Source organism: Sinocyclocheilus grahami, unplaced genomic scaffold (assembly GCF_001515645.1).
Source record: "Sinocyclocheilus grahami isolate Dianchi unplaced genomic scaffold, SAMN03320097.WGS_v1.1 scaffold163.1, whole genome shotgun sequence".
Taxonomy (NCBI): domain Eukaryota; kingdom Metazoa; phylum Chordata; class Actinopteri; order Cypriniformes; family Cyprinidae; genus Sinocyclocheilus; species Sinocyclocheilus grahami.
Window position 1 is genome coordinate 101,185 of NW_015505342.1, and position 6,429 is coordinate 107,613.

General features: G+C 35.8%; 1 pseudogene; it reads left to right on the forward strand.

Annotated features, from left to right (window-relative positions):
• The window catches only part of LOC107593076 (DNA annealing helicase and endonuclease ZRANB3-like), a 76,939-nt pseudogene that overhangs the window by 57,342 nt on the left and 13,168 nt on the right, over positions 1-6,429 (forward strand).

The window sequence follows — 6,429 nt, forward strand, 5'->3', positions numbered from 1 at the left end:
ATTGCTATAAAATATAGCATTCTGTGTAGAATTCAAATAGCTCCGATACATTTTGTGGTCTGCGCCGACTCGCACATGTGATCCGCTCCGTGCTATCGTGTCTCTGGGCCGGAGCAGAGTGTGTGTGTGCGGTGCGGTGCTTAGCATGACAGAGCAAAACCAGACTTATTTTTTTTCTCAATGGAAAGCATATTTACACTGTTTGAATCGTTCCCTGTCCCCTATATAGTGCACTACGTGCCATTCACTGTACAGAAAATACTCATTCTGTGGACAAGTGACCGATTTCAGCCGCGGCTTCAGCATCTATTTTATAGTGTAGGGAGCGGGCGCTTCGGATTCTAGAGAGTATTTGATTGATCAGAAAGTTTGATGAGAAGCTGAAGTACGATGTGACGTCAAAAAAAATCATTGGCGGAAGTGACGAACTGCAAGCTTTGAATGCTTATATCTTCTAAATGCAAATTTTGTCGCTGTTTTGGAGCACACTGCCTTATAGATAACCTTAAGACTAACATATTGATACTAACACCCAAAAAACTTTCATTTTGATTTCATGGGGACTTTAAGTCATATTCATGAAAAAAAATTAGTTTGCGATGTCCTAAGAGTAATGTTGTCATAATATCCTAATCTCTTTTCAGTGTTTAGGGGTAACGTACTCCCTCATGACTGGTGTCAGTGCTATAAAGTGAAGCATCAGCTTCAGCTTTTCCCTGTCGTTTATCCCAGCGTTTACACTCACGTCACTAGCTCCGCCCTTGCGCCATAGCTCGTGACCGGAAGAGAAGATGAGTCGTTTTGAGGGGGGGGTGAGGTTAACGTTTTTGATTAAAGATTATGAGGGCACATGAATTAAAAAAATTATAATAATGAAGTGCATGGATAAATTATTTATAATAAACACTACAGTATTCCATTAAAAAATACGAATTTTCAATTTTGATTTCATGGTGACTTTAAGAACGCAGCACACTTGCCCTTGCCTTTTACAGATCTGTGCTCTGTATTTACACAGCTTATATCATCCAATTTCATGTTTTGAAACTGGTGCATGATCTGCATATTATTCCCAGTTTGAACCTTTCAGTATTCATTTCTCCTGAACGAAAGCAGCGAGTTTACGAATACAGGGCTTTTTAGCCGGCCGTCCTGGACCGTTACAGATTGGCGGCCACAAAGGTGGAACCGTAGAGCCACTCCAGACAGTGATAAGGGTTCAGATACGCAGCGGGAGTTGTTTTCTGCTAGTGTCTGGCTTTCTTTTGGCAAGCCGGCTCGTTAAGAGACAGCACAGCAGTGGAGCTTTTATTCGGCTTCTCACAAATTCAGCTGACATTTTAGAAGATCCATACGAGACCTTTCAGCGAGAGCGAGAGTGAGAAGGAGAGGGCGAGAAAGAAAGGGTAATGCAAAGCTCGGAGGGGATGGTGTGAAAAAGAAGAGCGATAGAATCCGAAAAGGGAAAGCGAACGAGCGAATCTGAGGTGTGGAAATTCATTAGCAGCCCTCGAAGGAAGACTATCGCAATTATCAAACTCCTCCACAGCCTCGCAGATCCAAATAAACCGCCGACATCAAAACTTTGTCATTACGGACGAAGCGTCCTGTCACGTGTTTGACGATCGTCCCCTCGGGGAGACAGTGAGACAACAGCTACGAGACAGATAATGCATTTCAGCGCCTCGACATCATAAAGATGCTTTTCTGAGATGGAAGGGCACAAGGGAGGCTTTAAATGTAGATCGTATTTTATTTCCCCCCGCCGTGTCCCGTGGCACCATATGCCAGAGAGATATCTGAGGGAAGGAAATCAGTCAAACGCAAAACAGACAGCATCTGTTCCTCGCGCAGTGTGCTCGACGTTAATGGCCGTGCGTGCTCATGTCCTTCCCATCAGACCCTCTGTGGGTGTGAGCTCCCAGCCAAAGGCCCGCATTAAAGACAGGGTTCAAGACATGAAAGGAAAATGTAATCATTTACTCACTCCCATGTCGTTCGCTCACAAAAACTAATTTCGAATAATGTCCTAGTCGCTCTTTTCCATGCAATTACAATGAGCTTTCATCACTAACACCTGAAGGTGACCAGTCTGCTTTATATAAGATTAATAGTGTGTTTAATTCAAGGAAAGCATTTGAAAAAGTTGAGTATATTAAAAAATATATACAAATAAAAGTAATTTATGCAAGTAACACATCAAAACAATAAGAAGATACAAAAAGTTACTTGTGAAAAATGTTTCCTGTTGAACGTACATTGGTGTAACTATATGGGCGTGTGAATGTATAAATTACCTAATAGTATATATTAATAAAAAATATTAATATTACAATTAAATATTAATAATTCCTTTGAAACAATTAAACAATACATAAAGCCGTTTATTGTATTTATATATAATAAAATTGGATATTTGATTAATAGTATATATTTTTTAATTATAATAAAAAAATTAAATTAATAGTAATTTAAAAAAAAAACTCAATAGTGCCATTAATGTAGTTATATAATAAAATTGGATATTTGATTATATAATAGTATATTTTTATTAAAAACAATTTAATTTAAATTTGTTAAATTATAATAATTAATAAAAAAAAATTTAAGACTCAGTACATTTGATATTTGATTAATACCAGTTTTAATTAAAAATAATGAAATTACAGTAATTCATTTTACTCAATACATGGTGCTATTCATTGTAATTTTATATAATAAAAATGTTATATTTTATTATATAATAGTACATTTTTATTCAAAAGTAAAAACTTAATGGACTGACTATTTGATTAACCGTATATATTGTTAATTTAAAATAATACAATTAAATTACAGTAATTCATTATAACCTCAGTACATGGTGCTATTTATTGTATTTATATATAATAAATGTGTGTATTTGATTATTTAAGTTAAGTATTTAATATTATAACATTTGTACATATAATTTACAAAATTTTACCCTCTTCTTTTGTGTCCCATGGAAGAAATTAAGTCATAATTTTAGTTTTGGGTGAAATATCCGTTTAACCAGACTAGTTTTGTGCTGTAAAATGTAATGAGTTGAAACAGAACTGATGTTTCGTTTACAACAGTGGACTGAGGTTGACCCTGTATTTCTTTCTCTGTGCATTAGCTCCCAGCACACCTTCATCATTACCGGAGCACCCCTCATCCTCCTCATCGCTCACTTCCATCTGCATCTCTGATTCAGACCATGAAAGCGAACCGACCCAGCACCCCACAAACCCCGCCTGCATGTCCAAGCCAACGGGCCAATCAGGATGTGGCAGAAACACATTTGAATGCATCTCAAGAAATGCAACGAAAGGAGGAATTCACCCCACAAACACTCTCCAGCTGTGATCCAGGTCTGTTCCAAACACACTGCCGCCACTTTCAGGAATTTTCATGTTAAAGGAACAATTCACCCTAAAACGGAAGTTCTCCTATCATTTACTTTAGATCAGTCGATATTGTTCATGAGCAATACTGATTGTTGTAACGTGTCAAGTAACCAGTATGAAGAACCGTTACTAAACTAAAGCACTCATCACTAACTTCTGAAGGTGAACAGCCCATTTTACAAGAATATTGCATTGAATAATAATTTAATTTAAGAAATAAAGATGTTGGAATACATTATTTAAAAAAAATATAAATAAAATTATATATATGCCAGCAATATCAGTAAAAAAAAAAAAAGGTCAAGCAGTTATCTTTTTTTATGTACCGTAAAAGCTTATAAATGACAACTTTTTTTAACTGATATTTGATATTCCAGTTAGTTTCACCTTAAAACTTCAAATTTTCGTCTAAGTTTTGACGAATGTTCAAGCTCATTTTTTTTCAATACTACGAAAGCAGTTTGAGACATGAGATTTCAGCACCAATTATACAGAAACTCCAGACAATTGTTTCGTTTAATTTATTTTATTATTTAAAAAATATATTTAAAATATATTTCATATATATACAATTCATAATTGTATTTGTATATTTATTATTCTTATCATTTTTTTAAATGATTACTTTTTTAATAAAAAGTACAATTTTATTTTATATATAATTTGTGTAATTTAAGTTATTATGTAATATTTTATATGATTAAAAAATATATAAAATTTTATTAAAAAAATAATCATAATAAAAATTGCAATAAAAGCTGGAAATTATACAAGTTATTTTAATAATACAAAAACTCCAAGACAGACCTTCAAACCTGAATGACTTTCTTTTTGTCAAAGTTTTCTTTTTATAAAGTTAAAGGTGGGGTAAGTGATTTCTGGTAGCCAATGTTGACATTTGAAATCACCAAAACAAACACGCTCCTACCCCTATTTTGATAGCTCTGCCGCACACATACGTACGCAACCCAGGCAACGATTAGTTCTGTGAAACAAAGCAAAACCAATGTTACACGGTGTCTACACCGGACGCGAGTGGCGCTCATTATAACTCATTATAATCAGTGATGTCGTCTACACCATAGATATATATATATATCTATGGTCTACACTGGATGCGGCGCGGCACGACACGACAAATCCCCGACAGAAAACTGCTGCTGTGTTCTATTCATGACGTATTGACACAAATTTCAAATGATTTTCAACGGTCGCTTTGTCGCGTCCAGTGTACTAGACAGACTTTAACTGTTGTGGCGCAGACACGGTGTTACTCACCTATCGAGAAGAAACAAAGCAACCTCGGCGTCCGATCGCAGGCCTTCCGCTCCTTGAGTTCTCTGCTGATTGGCTACAAGTTTGTTTTGCTAGTTGCCTCGAATCAGTTTTCTAAAGCGTTTTTGAAAAATTGCTTACCCCACCTTTAAGAGTTACAAGACATGAAATTTCGCCGTCATCATATCAGAAAAGCAGCATAGAGCAGCTTGGGCATTTTGTGAAATATCTCCCGTTGCGTTCTTTAAGAGGAAATATCAGCCCTCGATGACAAAATTACCTTCTAAGAACAATTTAACAGTTGCGTCACTGCAGCTAAGAGCACGTCTGCGTGAAATCTGGATAATAACAGGCCATTTCAAAGCTAGACAATCGACGAGCGTTCACCTTTCTTATAAAGAGTGCAATATTCAGACACTGCTGGGTTTGTCTTAACGCCCACCTTTACGACACACACAGAATCCCAGCTTCCCAGCAGCATACAGTAAGCATAATGGCTCTTTAATAACATGGTGTGATTGGCCAGCCGGCGACAGCTCGGCTATTTTAGTCCGTGGTAGGCTTCTTGTAACTAAGCCTCATGGGGCGTCTTTACAGCGAGCCTGACCCAAATGAATGTAGAACAGCTCTGTGGGACGAAATCCGGACAATCCGATTTCTCCGAACAGCGGGATCATTTGAGGTCACTCCGTACCTACTGAATTTTAGTGTTCGTTAGCGTTGTTAGAGCGCGCACCACCTGACCTTTATCAGCCGGCGGTACGGAGCATAATGATCACCCTCTCTTCTCCTTCTCTCATTGCCCTGTTCTCTTTTTTTCCTCCTATTAGTCATTCTGACTTCCCCATCATGTCTCCCTCCCTCTCTCTCTCTCTCTTTCTCTGATAGCTAATCAGGTTCGCACTCAAAAGGAGTCGGACGACTCTGTTCCCGTGTATGACTGTCTAACACGGACAGGATCTACATCTACGACAAGGTATACAGTGCTAGAAACCCAAACAGCTGCGTTATATTTGCAATGATTTTGCAGCCAAACATCGTGAATGCTGCGATTAACGCATTTTGACTCATTTGACTCTTTGTTTTGTGAGCATTGTGAGTTTTAATTGCATATCTTCCCATCAAAATGGCACTTCATTTCTTTGAATCAGTTCAAATGAATCATGTGTTTCAGTGAATTGAATCAAGTGTTATAATTCAGTTCGTTTGATGAAAAAAGCACAACTGCTTGGGGTTGAATTCAGTGTTTGAACCAACAGTTGATCGAAAATCATCTTTAAAGCACTGCAGAAAAGAAACTAGATAAACTAGCTGGCTTCATTAGTAAGGATTTTTAATAAAGATTAGTATTGGTAAGGATTAGAATAGTCAAGATTTTTTTCTTTCATAGTTGCGCCAAGAGATTTATACTTGGCCTGCCAACGATTTCACTGCCTTTTGCTTTTTTTTAATTATTTATCATTTTTATTTTAAATATTTTTAAATATTTTTACATATTTTTTTTAATGAAATGCATATTTTTTATAAATGTATACTTGTTTAACATTTTCTATTATTTTTTAATAATATTTTTATGTAATTTTTCAAATTAAATGCATATTTTGTTTAGAAATGTAGAATTGTGTATTTAATATTTTCTATTATTTTTAATAATATTTTAGTAATTTTTCAAAATTAAATGCATATTTTGTTTATAAATGTAGAATTGTGTATTTCATATTTTCTATTATTTTTAATAATATTT